Source organism: Podarcis cretensis (genome assembly GCF_951804945.1).
Source record: "Podarcis cretensis genome assembly, chromosome: 15".
NCBI classification, from domain to species: Eukaryota; Metazoa; Chordata; class Lepidosauria; order Squamata; family Lacertidae; genus Podarcis; species Podarcis cretensis.
The window spans coordinates 41,273,806-41,290,092 of record NC_137185.1 but is presented as its reverse complement, the minus strand read 5'-3'; the positions used below and the strand labels follow the sequence as shown (position 1 = coordinate 41,290,092).

General features: G+C 42.5%; 1 long non-coding RNA gene across 1 annotated transcript; it reads left to right on the top strand.

Annotated features, from left to right (window-relative positions):
- The first annotated feature begins 4,047 nt into the window (after positions 1-4,047).
- Positions 4,048-13,817, top strand: LOC307204036. Its single transcript, XR_013833477.1, has 3 exons — positions 4,048-4,098; positions 9,342-9,481; positions 12,943-13,817. It is a non-coding gene; the product is annotated as an uncharacterized lncRNA (long non-coding RNA).
- Positions 13,818-16,287: the final 2,470 nt, after the last annotated feature.

The following is a 16,287-nucleotide window of genomic DNA, read 5'->3' as shown; positions in this document are numbered from 1 at the left end:
GAGGATTCTTGTGACTATCTTCTGAACCTATGTAAGAACACCCACATATCTTCAAAGCAATGCAGAATTTCAGGGGACTTACACATTGCAAATGTAAACTGGTTTGAAACTGAGTTTGTGTTTGGCTAAAAACAGACCACAAACAGAGCTGGCCCAATACCTTTTACTCCATGTGGTGAAGCACAAGATGCCACCTCACTCATTTCGCACACAGTAGCTGAACAGACTGGCTGTTGAATCTTATTAAAGGGGACAGCATCCTGCAACACACCTGAAGGCACAAGGCTAGCTTAGGGCTCGTCCACACTTGTTCTGTGCCTAGAAAGCATGGGTCCAAGTGGTTTTCCTTTGCCCCACCACTTTCCTCCAGAAAACCTGCTCTTTAGTGCCAAATCAGAACAAACAGCAATATCAACAGAAGGCTGTCTCCTGCAGACTGCAGTGATTGGTTAGGTATATAAGAAGACAACCTGCTCAGGGAACTGTGGTGTTAACAAGAGTGTGTAGTGTTCTTTGTTTAAAATGCCTTGCTACATGTTTCATAACTGGAGAGCACTGCCTGGTGACAGTTATAAATGCAGAGTGCATGCTAGCAAAGTCACTTAAATAACATATATGGAGTCCAGAAAGAGGAAAGTATTGATGGTGCTTTATTGAGGAATAAAACAGTGTATAATCTGAGGAAAAATAAACAGAGAGGTATTGTCTTTCTTAGTTCAGGCCTTGTACATAACAGGGAGAAATTCAATCAAACATACATACGCAGGAAAAGCTCCCTCAACTACACAGCCAATCATAGCAAGTGCTACCTCAGTGAAGAACATGCTGCTCTGCTTGGTTGCTAAGCAACACCTCTACTCATCCACCTGTTGATTGTTGAGTTTAACAGTCATAGAATTAACCCTTAAATTACAAGTTAAATAATCCCTGCTGTCCTTCTTCTGACAGTGCAGACATTCCTTAAATGGAGGGGGGTGGGGAACCCAAAGATTATAAATTTGCAGTAACTGAGGAGCTCATATTTCTTCCAGCCTGATTGGAAAGAGAGAGAGAGAGAGAGAGAGAAAATGTTTTTTTCTTCCCATGTACTTACCATAAGTTTCTCAGAGAGAAAAAGAAATGCAACTGTTGTTCTCATAATGATTTTTATTGGAATGTCTATTATTTCCTCCGCCCCTACCCTCCCACCATGTGTCATATTAAAAGGGGGGAAATAACTCATTTTAACTACAAGGAGGTGGAAGAATCACAATTTAATGAGAAGAGTTTTGTAATAATTTATTTTCTGACAAGCAAGCCAATAGCTATGGCCTAATTTGACTTTCCCAGCCTGTTCTGCCTTATGAAACCAAACTTAAAGAAACTTGAGCACTAAGGGGGAGAGAAAAAGAGACACAGAACCAGCTTCTTCCTGGAACTGACAGCATTAAGGAAGAAGAATTACTATTCCATGCATTTCAAAACAACCTCTTTCCCCCCATATATTCACTGCATTTGGTTCATTGTTAGAGAAAAGTGGTTAATTTGGACTTTAGGCTCTGGAAAGGACAGAAAAGACTTACTTGTGAGGGGCAAACCTCATTTCAAGCTGAACACAAATTCAGAACTGTTTGGGTCCACCATATAACTGGAATTGGTGGAGTTCACTTGGAGTTCCAAGTGGGAAAATTCCTGTGCGGCCCCAACCATGGTGGCCAGCACGGACCACAGCAAGGTATGGAAGTAAAAGATGAAAAAGAGAGGGAGGGTGGGGGTTCCAGCGATGAGCTGGGGAGGAGGGCTGTGCAGGGCTCAATTTGTTCCAGGAATGGACCGAAGCAATGCCCATTGGCCGGTTAGGCCCACCCCCGAGGAAATTCTTGCACCTAAGCCTGCCTGCAATTGGCCAGTCCCAGACAGGCTGCAACACTCCCTATCTGGCTGCTGGATCACAGGTGTGGCTTTGGCCACACCACAACACCGCCTGACTAGTCAAGGTAAGCAGACATCTTGCCAGTACCTGCCACCACATAATCTAGGCTGCAGAGGTGGCCCCTGGCACAAATATCGTTCCATCACTATGTTATATTTTTCTGTGTCCCCAACTATTCTGTCTGTCTCTGGTCCAATGATTTGTGCATATAACTCTTTCCCCTTTCCTAAATAAAGGCTTTTCCATTGACATCAATGTGACCGAATGCAAATAATAATAATAATATTGACCCCCAGAACCATATGCATAAGTCATGTCACTGGCATTTGTTTTGTATGTATGTTTGTATGCAGTATGAGTGACTGCAAAAGTCATTGCTCATGAGAATACTTGCGTTGTCAGCCACCAACTCAGCAACTTGCCTCAAAGATAATGCAATAAATGTGTGAAAACAACACTAGACGTTGCAGAAAAGCTCAAAAGTTAACACTGCTGGCCCATACACTACAAGGCCCTTAAAAACGTGGGTGTAATATACCTCAAAGACACCTAATCCCTTATATTTGTTCCTGAACACTAAAGTTTGTGGAGGAGTCATAGGGTTCATCCACACTGACCTTTGTTTTGCATCTTTAGGCATAGATCTGGGGTTTCCATGTCTGAGAGCTGCTGCTTCTTCTTCTTTTGGTCCTGCCTCTTTCCCTGCAAAAACCTGCTCTTTACTGCTGAATCAGAGCAAACTGCAATCCGTGGGAAACCCAAATTGCTGTTTGCTGTAATTCAGCAGTGAGGCAACAAATAAACACCAATACTGCTAGACATGGACCGGGAAAGCCCAGATCTACACTTAGAAAGTGCAGAGCAAAAGGTAAATGTGGCTAATAAGCCCACTGTTCATGGTACCACATGGCTCACATGCACAGCTCTTATCCATCAGGAACTGCATGTTCAGTACTGTGGGCCCAATGTTATGGAATTGCCTTCCAATGGTGGTTAGACAAGCCTCTTGAATTTCCAGTGTCTACTGAAGCCTTTTTTAAATTCTAGCAGGCATGATTTTATAGTTTCATTCATTTTTCAACTTCTCTGTATTGCATTTCTTGAACACCATTAGAGACAATTATTTGAATAAATAGTCACAAGTCACCATATCTCTAAATGCAGAAAATCACACAAAACACGTTCCACGCCATGGAAATATTGTGGAACCATTCCAGATCACTCACAAATGCATCTATCTATGGATTGTTCCAACCACTCCTTTGGATGGCTGGCTTTACTTGAAGCTGGCTCCATGAGCCAGATTTTTACATTTGCACCAAGTATTTGTCTTAATCTCAGAGGGATTTATAATTTGATGTAGCTGACTGTTTAGGTTTCCTCAAAGAGTCTCAGTTTCCTTTTCTTCTGACCTTAAACAGTCATTCCTGGTTCTGAGGCTGCTGTTTACATTACAAAATGTGCACAATTACATCCACATAATCAACATGACAACTGGTTTGGCTCAAAGGTCAGCTTGGAACCATTTGGACAATTCAGGTGTCAAATGTGCCACTGATGCGGGAAACTCGGCACATTTTCTCAATGGCTGCCTTGTGTGCTATTTTCATTGGCTTAGAATTTGGATTGCTTGGGTGCAGAATTTTTGTTAATACAAAGCCTAGTCATGCCTCTGGCTAAGATGATCATATTTTGGGGAGCCAATTCTCACAGTCTCATTTTCCGTCTGTCCTAATCAGCTTTTCCAATAGCCAAGTGCTATCTGGTGGACTTCAGAGATTTGTAAGCTAATTCCAAGCAGATGCTCCTACTTTCCTGCTCCCTCTGTTTTTGCCAGCTCCTCCATGCTTCATGCGGTTAACAAATTCAGACATATTGGAAAATATCCTCTCTCTCTCTTTTTTTTTTTTAAAAAAAAAATCTATACCAGGCAATCCAAAGTCCTCACACTTGGCACATACCTTTTATGTTGCCTAGTTTAGAAGCTTTGCTTCAGCTAAACGCTGATCATTGCGTCATAGGCAATGATGGAATGGGTAGGGTAGCACCCACTGCGTAAACATATGTTAACAAATGCACAAGTTCAGCATGAGTGTGCATCCATTCAGACAAAGGGCGCTTCCAGATGACCTGTTTATTGAGCATTCATCCTGATTTGTTTGCACAAACCTCAGGCAGAGATAGAGGTAGGAGAATCTGTCAATTTCGGTTTTTCTCGGTTTCTTTCCCCCCAGTCTTCAGTTCAGAGGCAAGCAGGAAGAAGGCAGTCTTCCTGCCTTCATGACAGTTTTGAATTTTTAATCCCACCCCTTCCCCCCCAAGTGCTCTATGCCACAACCCCAAAGTAGTGACTGGTTCTGTCTCTAGTGGAGTTTTTCAGCATGCACACCACACATCTGAGTACACAATTTGCCTGCATATAAACATGGCAGATGGGGCTCTGAGAATCCTAGGGACCTAAGAAGTAGATGTGTGACACTTTGATTCATGGGGCAGAAAAGGGATACAAACAAATAGCTGGGGAAGATGATAGCTATCAGCACATAATTTTTTATGGGACAGAGGGCTGGGTAGGGGAGGGAGTGCTGTGTAAACTACGAATGAAAGGCTAAGTCAATTTTGGTTCTCTTAATTTCTCTTTTTTCCAAGCTTAAATTAAGTTCTCTGCATTTCTGCAGCAATTTGTGGTGGTTGTTTTTAATTTCTCCCATTTAAGAACATTTCTGTATGCAGTGGTCACTAATGTACTTTTTTTTTTTAGAGCACTTGCAAACAAACTATTGCGTGTTATTTTCATGAATATATCATTTTTTAATGTACATTTTCCCCAATACCTGCATTTTACTACACATAGCTTGGACAGAGAATTGCAATGCAAAATTTGGATAAATGCGAATTTTGAAGGATAACTGCATTTTGGTTCTCATATTTGATAGATTCACTTTTAAATATGAAGTGAATTAAATCCCTCCCCCATAGTGTAAGATGAAGGTAACGGAATTGGAGCAATTTCCAAGATCGCAGCAGAATTTATAAGATAAGGTAAAGGTAAAGGTACCCCTGCCCGTACGGGCCAGTCTTGACAGACTCTGGGGTTGTGCGCCCATCTCACTTAAGAGGCCAGGGGCCAGCGCTGTCCGGAGACACTTCCGGGTCACGTGGCCAGCGTGACATCGCTGCTCTGGCGAGCCAGAGCCGCACACGGAAACGCCGTTTACCTTCCCGCTGGTAAGCGGTCCCTATTTATCTACTTGCACCCGGAGGTGCTTTCGAACTGCTAGGTTGGCAGGCGCTGGGACCGAGCAGCGGGAGCGCACCCCGCCGCAGGGATTCGAACCGCCGACCTTTCGATTGGCAAGCCCTAGGCACTGAGGCTATAACCCACAGCGCCACCTGCGTCCCGATTTATAAGATACTGCACCTATAAAAATAATTGCATTGGGTACACTGCCGTTTGGATGTTTTTTCACACATATTCCTGTGAAAGGTAAGTGGTTTGTATAATCAGTGGCAGTAAGCGTGCAAACCAGCCCAGAGTCAGACCAAATGATGTGACTTTTATGAAGATGTGCAGACTTTGCATTATTTATTCTAAATGCAACACTTCTCTTTCTTTGCCTTAAGTTTTCCCCTTCTCTCCATTGTGTAGTGAACATCTATGGACAATCACTGAATAACATTAATAATAATAATAATTTTAATTTATTTATATCCCACCCTCCCCAGCCGAAGCCGGGCTCAGGGCAGCTAACAACAATAAAATAGTACAACATTAAGGGTTTTTTTCCAGATTGAAAGGGGTAACTAGGAGCATATGGCACACCAGAAATTGTATTTTCACTGTACAGTGATACCTCAGGTTAAGTACTTAATTTGTTCTGGAGGTCCGTACTTAACCTGAAATTGTTCTTAACCTGAAGCACCACTTTAGCTAATGGGGCCTCCTGCTGCCGCCCCACCGCCGGAGCACGATTTCTGTTCTCATCCTGAAGCAAACTTCTTAACCTGAAGCACTATTTCTGGGTTAGCGGAGTCTGTAACCTGAAGCGTATGTAACCCGAGGTAGCACTGTATTGTTTAGCAATGTGCATGATGCAGCATTGCACCTCTTTAGCTAACCCATGGCAAGATTAAGTAAGGTTACCAGACGTCCCCGGATTTACAAATCAGTCCCCATACAAAATACATTGAAGTTGAAAAGTGTTCCCGGATTCACTGAATTTATTTTGGCAACCTTAAATTAAAGGAGATTCCAGGAACAAGATGCTTAATGAACTGAGATAAGAACAATCTCCCCCTCCATCCCATGCTACTGATAAATGAGGAAATATGGATGTCTATGTTGGCATCCCTGTATTTGAACCATGTTCACGACATTTCTTCAGCACAAATTGCCTTACATAAACTGCTATTTAAAAATATTGAAAGAATGAAACTAAAACTAAAACCATAAACCAGCAATGGCACAAAAACCAGGTGAAATGATTCAATTTATATATAACATTCAAAATGTGGGTGCTGCTGCTTATTAAGCCAAAAAGCATCGCCCGTGCATAAGAGGGAAGTATTTGGAGTCTCTCCCCCAAATTAAAACAGTACACACTCAAAAAGGTAGGGGGATCTTAAAGGTGAGTGATACCTTCCAAACTGCCCAGTGAGGAGTAAGCACAGTCATACCTCAGGTTGAAGTTGCTTCAGGTTGAGCATTTTTGGGTTGCGCTCCGCGGCGACCCGGAAGTAACGGAACATGTTACTTCCGGGTTTCGCCGCTCGCGCATGCACAGACGCTCAAAATGATGTCATGCGCATGCACAAAAGCGGTGAATCACGACCCGCGCACGCACAGACGCGGGTTGCATTCTGCTCTGGATGCGAACGGGACTCCAGAACGGATCCCATTTGCATCCAGAGGTACCACTGTAATAATAATAATAATAATAATAATAATAATAATAATAATAATTTGTTATTTATACCCTGCCCATCTGGCTGGGTTTCCCCAGCCACTCTGGGTGGCTTCCAGCAAAATATTAAAATACAATAATTCATGAAATATTAAAAATTTCCCTAAACAGGGCTGCCTTCAGATGACTTCTAAAAGTCAGATAGTTGTTTATTTCTTTGACATCTGGTGGGAGGGCATTACACAGGGCGGGCGCCACTACCGAGAAGGCCCTCTGCCTGGTTTCCTGTAACTTTGCTTCTCGCAGTGAGGGAACAGCCAGAAGGCCCTCGGAGATGGACCTCAGTGTCTGGGTTGAACAATGGGGGTGGAGATGCTCCTTCAGGGATACTGAATAGAATGTATGATGGCCATGGAATGCTGCTGTGGATGGAGAACTGGGGAAGGGGTAATGGAATGGGGTGCCTGGAGTCTTGAGTAACAGCATTCCACACTGGAATTCTTGCTGCAGGTCCCGCTTGGAGTAACAACAAAGCTCAGTGTTAGGCAGTATCATAAAACATTCTCATCATCACTGTTCATGTCTCTTAAAAGTGGGGGAGAAAAGTAGTGTGGGGAGGGTGTTCCATAAATGAGGTTACCCCAGTGGCATTGATGGGCAGTAGGTCCAACTAAGAGAAAAGAGACGCCTCTTCAGTTTCTTTCAAAACATTGCTTTATCCTCCAAACTTTTAAAGGACATATATGAGAATGCTCCTATCAAGAACCGATGCTGCCCTTGTAATAACCAAGAAGTGAAGTCAGCATCAAGTACTCTTTTAAAATGAAGTTTTCATCAGGGGGCTAGAGAAACAATCATGTATCCTATTAATCAGTTCTTCAGAGTCTCTTTGAAGCCTCCTGATCGCTTTTATTGATCATTTTATTGAATGGCTCTAATTATTTAATTACCAAGCAAGTTGCAAAGCTTCTAAGGGTGATATCTACTACTAGTCCTTCTTGAAGTAGATACTCTGACTAGCATCAAATGCACTTGTAAATGTTGCAATTTCCCTTAGATGATTAATGTTTGCTTTCTGATAGTTTTTGGTGTGTGTATGTTTGTGGCGTTACATATTTTAAATTCTGCAACATTTTATTTTTGGTCGTTGGACCATAAATAAACTATATTTTTATTGATATGCATAATTTTATTATACCCTGGTATATAGCCTTTGTGAAGGGACGCGGGTGGCGCTGTGGGTTAAACCACAGAGCCTACGGCTTGCCGATCCGAAGGTCGTCGGTTCGAATCCCTGCGACGGGGTGAGCTCCCATTGCTCGGTCCCTGCTCCTGCCAACCTAGCAGTTCGAAAGCACGCCAAAGTGCAAGCAGATAAATAGGTACCGCTCCAGTGGGAAGGTAAACGGCGTTTCCATGTGCTGCTCTGGTTCACCAGAAGTGGCTTAGTCATGCTGGCCACATGACCCGGTAGCTGTACGCCGGCTCCCTCGGCCAATAAAGCGAGATGAGCGCCGCAACCCCAGAGTCGGTCATGACTGGACCTAATGGTCAGGGGTCCCTTTACCTTTACTATATAGCCTTTGTGTCTGAAAAAGCAGCCTAGAAGCCCATTAACTAAACAGATAAATAATTTGATAAATTCATGGTGGATTGACCTATCCAATGCTGTTAGCCATGCTAGTGCTACTGAATGTCCCTCTTCAGAAACCAGAATACCAATCCTCAGCTGTTGCTGGGAAGCAACAGAGGGAGAGAGCTACTTCTATGAACTTCCCAGGAGCCTCTCTGTTGGCCACCATGACAGGAAGAAAGTTAGGTTTGATGCAATTTTGGAACTTTGGCCTGATCCTGCAGATTTTGTTTTCCTTTCTAATGGCGAGATTAAACTCATCTTAGATTATGGTTCTGGTTTCTTCCCTCCAAACAGAAGGCATGAATAAATCTATTAGGAAAGATGCTGTAAGCGAAGAATTCCTTGAGTGGAAAATGAGTTAGTTAAAAAAAAGTCTGTGAATAATTGAAAATCAGATCAACCAAGAAGTGAATTTGTCCCTTGATAGTGGGCTGGTTATTATAGTGATATTAGTCTTTTGTGTGTTTCTTTTAAAAAATAAGAATGCGAATGCTTTCATGCTCCACTGAAAATTCTTTTTTAATGTAGCATATTAATTTTACCTCTCCTTCCACACACACAGAAAATTTGTTTTTTAACTTCTTTTTGCTTCCTTGACATACACTCAGATCCGTTTCCTTTGAGTTCCCAGGGAGTTCTGGGAATATACATCTGTTTTGAGTTTCTGCTTTCATTGCCTTTCATTTCCTAACTTGTTCTGTGTTGTTCCAATTGTAAAGAGCATCTTAGCTCAAGAATATGCGTCCCATTCTGTGAATGATGACCTCATCCCAGTACAGTGAATGCACAAGCGGAGGGGAAAAATCCTTTCAGATAATTCACTCTGTGCCAGTTCCATCCTCATCTGTCAGCTGCCACTCACAAACTTGTTTCCTGGCATCCTTTGCAGGTTTGTTGGGCGGCCGTTCTCCTTTCTGAGACTGAAAAAATGCATCTGGAACAGATCAGGATCTCAGAAACAATCATCCCAGAAAACAAAATTATTATGAGAGTCAAGAAGGTTACATGATTCAGGGAAGCAATTATAAGGTCTGAAACAAGATGTTTGATTCTGGCTTGCAGTGCAAATCTAACCATGTCCAAGCAGAATTAAGTCCTATTGATTTCAATAGGGCTTGCTACCATGTAAATGAGGTTAGCTTTGCAGCCTTAATTTTATTTTCAGGGTGTGTGGGAGGAACCGATTTATTTCTAAAGTGGTCTGAATTTCTGCTTTGAATTCTTTCCCCCCTAAGCAGAAACAGGACAAGTAGGTTTAAATAAATAAATAAAGGTCCATTTCCTGAAGGTTTGGGGTGTGTTTTCCTACTAATATGAAGGCTGCAACCCTATCTACTTACTTATTTATTTAAGTTTTTTTTAGGCTGCTTTTCTGGGCAAATGCCTACCCAAAGTGGCTTGCAGTCAAAAATAGAAAAAGATAAAAAGAACTATGGTAAAAGTAAAAGTTAAATCATGTGGCCAGCATGACTAAACGGTTTGCCTATGTCTGGTCTAGTCTATGAAAGCTTATGCTGTAATTAGTCCTAGATAATTTGAAAGGTTTTTTTTATTATCATGTGGCTTCAGACTGATAAGTGATTCAAGAATGGATAAAGGACCACTGAAAGCAGCTCCATCAGGATAAAGACAAAAGTCCCACCCACTCAAGGGATGTGTTTATGTAGATTGAGTTATAGAATCATAGAATCATAGAACTGTAGAGTTGGAAGAGTTGTAGGTAACAAAACTATTATGCGTAAGGGTTACTTCTTCTGTCCCACCGCAGGATCCTTGTGCATTCCGATTTCTTACCATTTTTGTAAGGTTATTTTTCACATACAGAGTAATACTTGGTTTCCATCCTTTGCTATTCTCCACCTCCACTCACCCACAGCACGGCAACCCAAAGGCCATAATTACCGCTTGATGCCTCCTGATCTTGTTTGCGCTTTGTGATTCAAAGTTAGAATAAGTGTTCCTAAATAGTTATAATTACTCTAATTACAATGTGTACCTTTTTGACATAGGACTTTAGGTTGCCAGGAACCTTTGTTAATTATTGAAGAAAGTCTGTTGGAGGGCTGTGGGAGACAAAGCCAGCTTAAGGATTCAGCAATAGTCTGGAAAAGGGGTGGAATGGGGTAGCATTGCATATTACATTGAGCACACTTTTCTTCTTGCATTGATAATACTTCCTATAGGCTGTGCAATCATGCCACAGTTATCAAGACTCTGAACTTTTCATAAAAGTGAGAGATATCCCTAAAGGAGCTGGAATAGCGGTGGCATTTAGTGCGTGGAACTACATGTAAACAAACACAAGTTCCCCAATGAGAATATTTTCTTATGATATGTTGTTTTTTAAATTAAATCATTTAAATTTAAATTATTGACGCAGTAACACTAAGGTGATGCAGCAGTAAAAAAAGCTAATGCTACTCTAGGCTGCATCAACAAAAGTGTAGTGTTCAGATCAAGGGATTTAATAGTTCCACTCTATTCTGCCTTGGTCAGACCACACCTGGAATCCTGTGTCCAATTCTGGGCACCACAATTTAAGAAGGATGTTGACAAGCTGGAAGGTGTGCAGAAGAGGGCAACCAAGATGATCAAGGATCTGGAAACTAACCTTACAGGAACGCTTGAAGGAGCTGGGTGTGTTTAGCATGGAAAAGAGGAGACTGAGAGGAGATATGATAACCATCTTCAAATATCTTAAGGGCTATTAAAGCAGAGACATCACCTTACCAACAGAGGTCCGTATAGTTAAAGCCATGGTTTTCCCTGTAGTGATGTATGGAAGTGAGAGCTGGACCATAAAGAAGGCTGATTGCCGAAGAATTGATGCTTTTGAATTATGGTGCTGGAGGAGACTCTTGAGAGTCCCATGGACTGCAAGAAGATCTTCCATTCTGAAGGAAATCAGCCCTGAGTGCTCACTGGAAGGACAGATCCTGAAGCTGAGGCTCCAATACTTTGGCCACCTCATGAGAAGAGAAGACTCCCTGGAAAAGACCCTGATGTTGGGAAAGATTGAGGGCACAAGAAGAAGGGGACGACAGAGGACAAGATGGTTGGACAGTGTTCTTGAAGGGGACGACAGAGGACAAGATGGTGGGACAGTGTTCTTGAGTCTGACCAAACTGCGGGAGGCAGTGGAAGACAGGAGTGCCTGGCGTGCTCTGCTCCATGGGGTCACGAAGAGTCAGACACAACTAAATGACTAAACAACAACAACAACAACAAGGGCTATCACATGGAAGAGGGAACATGCTTGTTTTCTCCTGCTCTGGTGGGTAGGACTTGAGGCAATGGCTTCAAGTTATAAGAAAGGAGATTCTAACTAAACATTTGGAAAAACTTTCTGACAGTAAGAGCTGTTCGACAGTGGAACAGTGCATTGCAGGGGATTGGACTAGATGACCCAGAGGTCCCTTCCAACTCTATGAGTCTATGATTCAGTGATTCAGGAAAAACAAAAACTAGGATTCTGAAGGCTCAAAGCACGTTATCACATGTTGATGGCCTTTCAGCTGATTCCCTGGTGGCCTGCTGGAATGCGAAATTAACCAGGGCTATTAACTGGCTCCAAAGTGCCCTCTCCAATTGCAAGGAGCTGGACGACCCCGTGGCTTTCCCCAGAGCTGAGGGTGATGAAACAGTCGCTGAGATGGCTAGAGCACCGGTGGAAGATAACTCATTCTGAATTGGACCGAACACGGGTTAGAGCTCACTGTTGAGCCTACCAAGTGGCAATGGTGACGGCGAAGAGGACCTTCTTCGTCGCCTCTATTGCATCTGCAGAAAACAGCAGCAGGAGACTCTTTCAGGTGGTTCACAATCTAATGGAACTACCTTTGCCATCGGGGTCTGGTGAGGCCCCCAAGATCTTCTGCAATGATTTTGGAAACTTTTTTGCAGATAAAGTTGCTCAGATTCAGAAAGAGGTAGACTCCACTGTGGTAGCAGGGCCAGAGGAGAGTGCTAGAGATCTGTCTAGTCACGTTTCATGGGATCAGTTCTAATCTGTTACTTCCAAGGATGTGGGCAAGCTGCTTGGACTGTCATGGGCTAGGAATCTGCTTCACCTGCTGAGCAGCAGCCTGAATGAGCAGAAGCCAGAGTGACTCCACCTGTTGCCAGTCAGCCTTCTTGCTCCTGATGTGAACCAGCTGGCTCCAGCGTTCTTAAGCAGGGTTTTCAGCCTCAGCCAGCTGCTGGAAACAGCATTTGTTGTTCCTGGCCAGACCTTGCTGCTTCTTGCGACCTTGGACTTTTGGCTTTCTTAACCCCCAGATCGTCTGACTACGTGAACTGAGATACTCCTGACCTTAGGACTGGACTTGACCTTGCATATGGACTCTGCATCCCCTGCAAATATGACCATAAAACCTTCATCCCCACCTTTAAGCAATGATCTGAGACTCTGTTAGGCCACAACCTAATTTTTACTTGTAATATGCAAGATTTCTAACATTTCTAATACTAAAATGTCTCTTTGTTTTCAGGAAAGTGGTGTATGGAACAAAAGCTGAGCATATGATCAGACTGAAACACCATCATTGTGGAAAGTAGAGATTGCTGGTGCCAGCTTCAGAGAAAGGCAGCAAATTACAAATAATGTCAATGAAGAGGAAACATGAATTGTTTGATGCTATGACTGACCCTGTAGTGGCACCATTTTTATGGCACTTGTGTTTGTTATGCCAGAAACATTCATATGAGTGTTTAATTATTCTGACGTATAAAGGTTTCATTACAATGGCAAAGAATCTTGCCATTTTAGTTGAAAGTTGGAAGCTTCCAAAAGTTATAAGAAATTTGGATCAATTGGATGATGGAAGTGGTCTTTTGCAAATCAGGATGATGTCCTAATAGGAAACTGACACATATAAATATGGTGCCATTGCTGTGAGAGAGAAGGTATTGTATCTGAATGCGAAATGAATGACATTTCTCTGCAGCGATTTCTCTGCCTGTGCTATTCTATGATGCCCCAAGGGGAGAGGGGGAGAAGCATTTAAGCAGAGAACTGTTGCTTTGAGTCATCCGCTCCCTCACCCTTGTCACACCTCTCTATCTCTATAATTGAGAAAATGCAGAGGTGGTGATGGGTTAATCTGCTTTGCACTTTTAATTCCTTGCTGTTTGTTCCTCCATGTGCACCCTCACCCCATGCAGGTTTTCACTTTGGAAACGATATCCAGAAAGCTTGTATGTGATGACAGCATAAATCAATTTCTCAGCTCTGAATTCAGTGCACCTCCATAAATGTTCCCAGAGGCATCTGTGTGCCTGGGAACTGACTGTGGATTAAAGCCAAGGCAGCAATCGGAAAACGTGTTGTTTTCCTTCATTCTTTTCAAGATTATGCATGTGCAGAGAATTACACACTGGTGGTCAAATTACATAAGCAAGAGTATAGACATCCATTGATTTTAACAGACTCCATTATTTCATTTTCACTTCGGCGTCCTCCTAAAAGAAGCTCAACTTAGGGTTGTCTGTCAAAAAAAAGGTGGGAGTTCCTGCACCTCTTTTTCTAGAAAAAAAGCACTGGGTACAACCCAACATCTGCACAACATTAACTGTTCCACAATTAAGAGTTTTTGGTATGTTTTTGTTTTTAAAAAACATATTGTATGTCTGACATCTCCAAGACTTTCACATCCCAGTGTCACTCCAAAGCTCATGGCAATAGTGCCTAGCAATACCCTTCAACTTTCATACCTAGGCCCAAAGACCCACGTCCAGTTGTTCTTGCATGGGTTCCCTTATGACTGAAGCATGGGGCAAGGAGATGGAAGCAGTTGTTCACTGGTGGCAAGCCTAGATACTATCTTCCCTCCAGTTTGATGACCACCAGGTTGGATGGCTTCCAAAGATAAATTCATGGATGATACAGCTATCAATGGCTATAAGGCATGAAGACTATGTTCTACCTCCTGTGCTGGAGGCACCATGCCTCTGAATACCAGTTGTTGGGAATCTAAAGAGGGGAGGTTGCTGTCGCACTCAGGTCCTGCTCATGACAGTCCATAGGCATCTCATCAGCCACTGTGAGATCAGGATGCTGGTCTAGATGGGACTTTGCTCTGATCTATTAGGGTTCTTCTTAGGTTCTCTGGAGTTTTTCCAAACTGCTGTTCAGGTGGAAATGATTGCTGCTGCCCCCGCAGCCCTTAGTGCCCTAAAAATGAGTTTTGAGGGTTGAGGGACCCTCTAGACAGCATGGTGGATGGCACTGAGGGAGATGCAGAGAGAATGAGCATTGGGTGAAACAAGTGCCCCCTCTTTCATTAATGGAAGATATCAATTCAGGGACTGTTCAAGACATCTTTTTAAAGAGCTTTTCAGCTTCAGGAATTAATTTGAACAAGGTCTTGATGTATTTACTTGATGCCTCCCCTTCTGTGTCTTCTTCATGGTAGATTTTATTGGTGTGCAGTGTCAGTTTTATTAGTCTAAAATTAAGACTATGCACTCAAGCAAGAGGACTTTCACGGAAATGATGATAAACCTAGCCCAGTAAAAGCATGCAAGGGGATTCTACCCATTTTTAACAAGCAAGGCATGTTATATCGTCATGCATTTTTACCAAGGGCAAGTACAAAGAGTTTTGTCATGTAGCCAGGGAGGTACTTTGCCACTTATCAGAATTGATTGATAGGCACCACTCTTAGACCTCGAGCACACGTTTTGCTTCTGAAAAGTGCTTCTTGGCAAACTGGTTTTATTCCTAAAATAAAAGTTCATTTTAGATTGATTCCACATTATCCCCCTAGTATATACACTTGAAAACAAACCATTCAGTGTATATGCAGACTGAGTTGCTGTGTGATCTCTCCATCTCAATCTGTATTTCAGGTTCTCTGTATAAAACTCTTTGGTCTCCATTCACTACCATGAGGAAATCTATAAACAGATATAACATTTTCCCCTTTTGGCTAAAGTGGATGAAATTTACAGGCCTACTGGACACTAACATAATGGATTAAGCCTGCTAAATTGCAGACAAATGGGTCTAGGGGATTTTTGTGGAGGAAGGAAAATGTATTCACATGAGGGTTTATGGAGGAAAAGTGAATACATTTTCCTCCATAAACCCTTATGAGGGATGGTTTTTACCTAAATGCCTCCAATGAAGGTACGGCCACCTCCTTCTGAGGCACTCTTTTCCACTGCCAAACAGTGCTTACCACTAGGAATATGTGCACTATGGAGTACACTGGCTTCCCTTGTGTCCCAGCCCACCCTACACACTGGAACTACCTATTGAGATGTTGTGGAATGTGTTTGAATTGCAGCTATTCTGTACTAAGGCCAGATTCAATTTGTTTTGCATTTTTAAAGTGTTATGCTCCCAGGTGGTCTCATCTACTTACCTATCTATATATCTAGCTATCTGTCTGTCTGTCTGTCTGTCTATCTATCGGAAAGGAAAGAAACTGCTTTGTAGCACCTACTTCAGAAACTACTGCAGGACAGTGTGTTGCAGAATGACTGAGTACATCTGCTGGCAAGTGCACCAAGTACTCAACGTTGGGAGGGGGCTCAGGCAATTATCTTTTCTGTAAGAATTGAGCTGCTGCAAGCACAGTCTTATCTGTGCTGAATCTATTAGTATCAAAGTTAGCTAGAGCACTTTTGTATTAAAGTTTCAGTGCAAACATGAACAAAAAGAAAAAAAGAACAGTGTCCCTTATTAATTTATGACGCACTGTGGAAATGGTGCATGAACATTTAAGCTGTTACTCTAGAGATGCATATATTTTTTTGCAACATAGATAACTGGGCCAATATTTATTCATTATAGATAACCATATGCATTGAAATGGGGAGGGGGGGTCCTG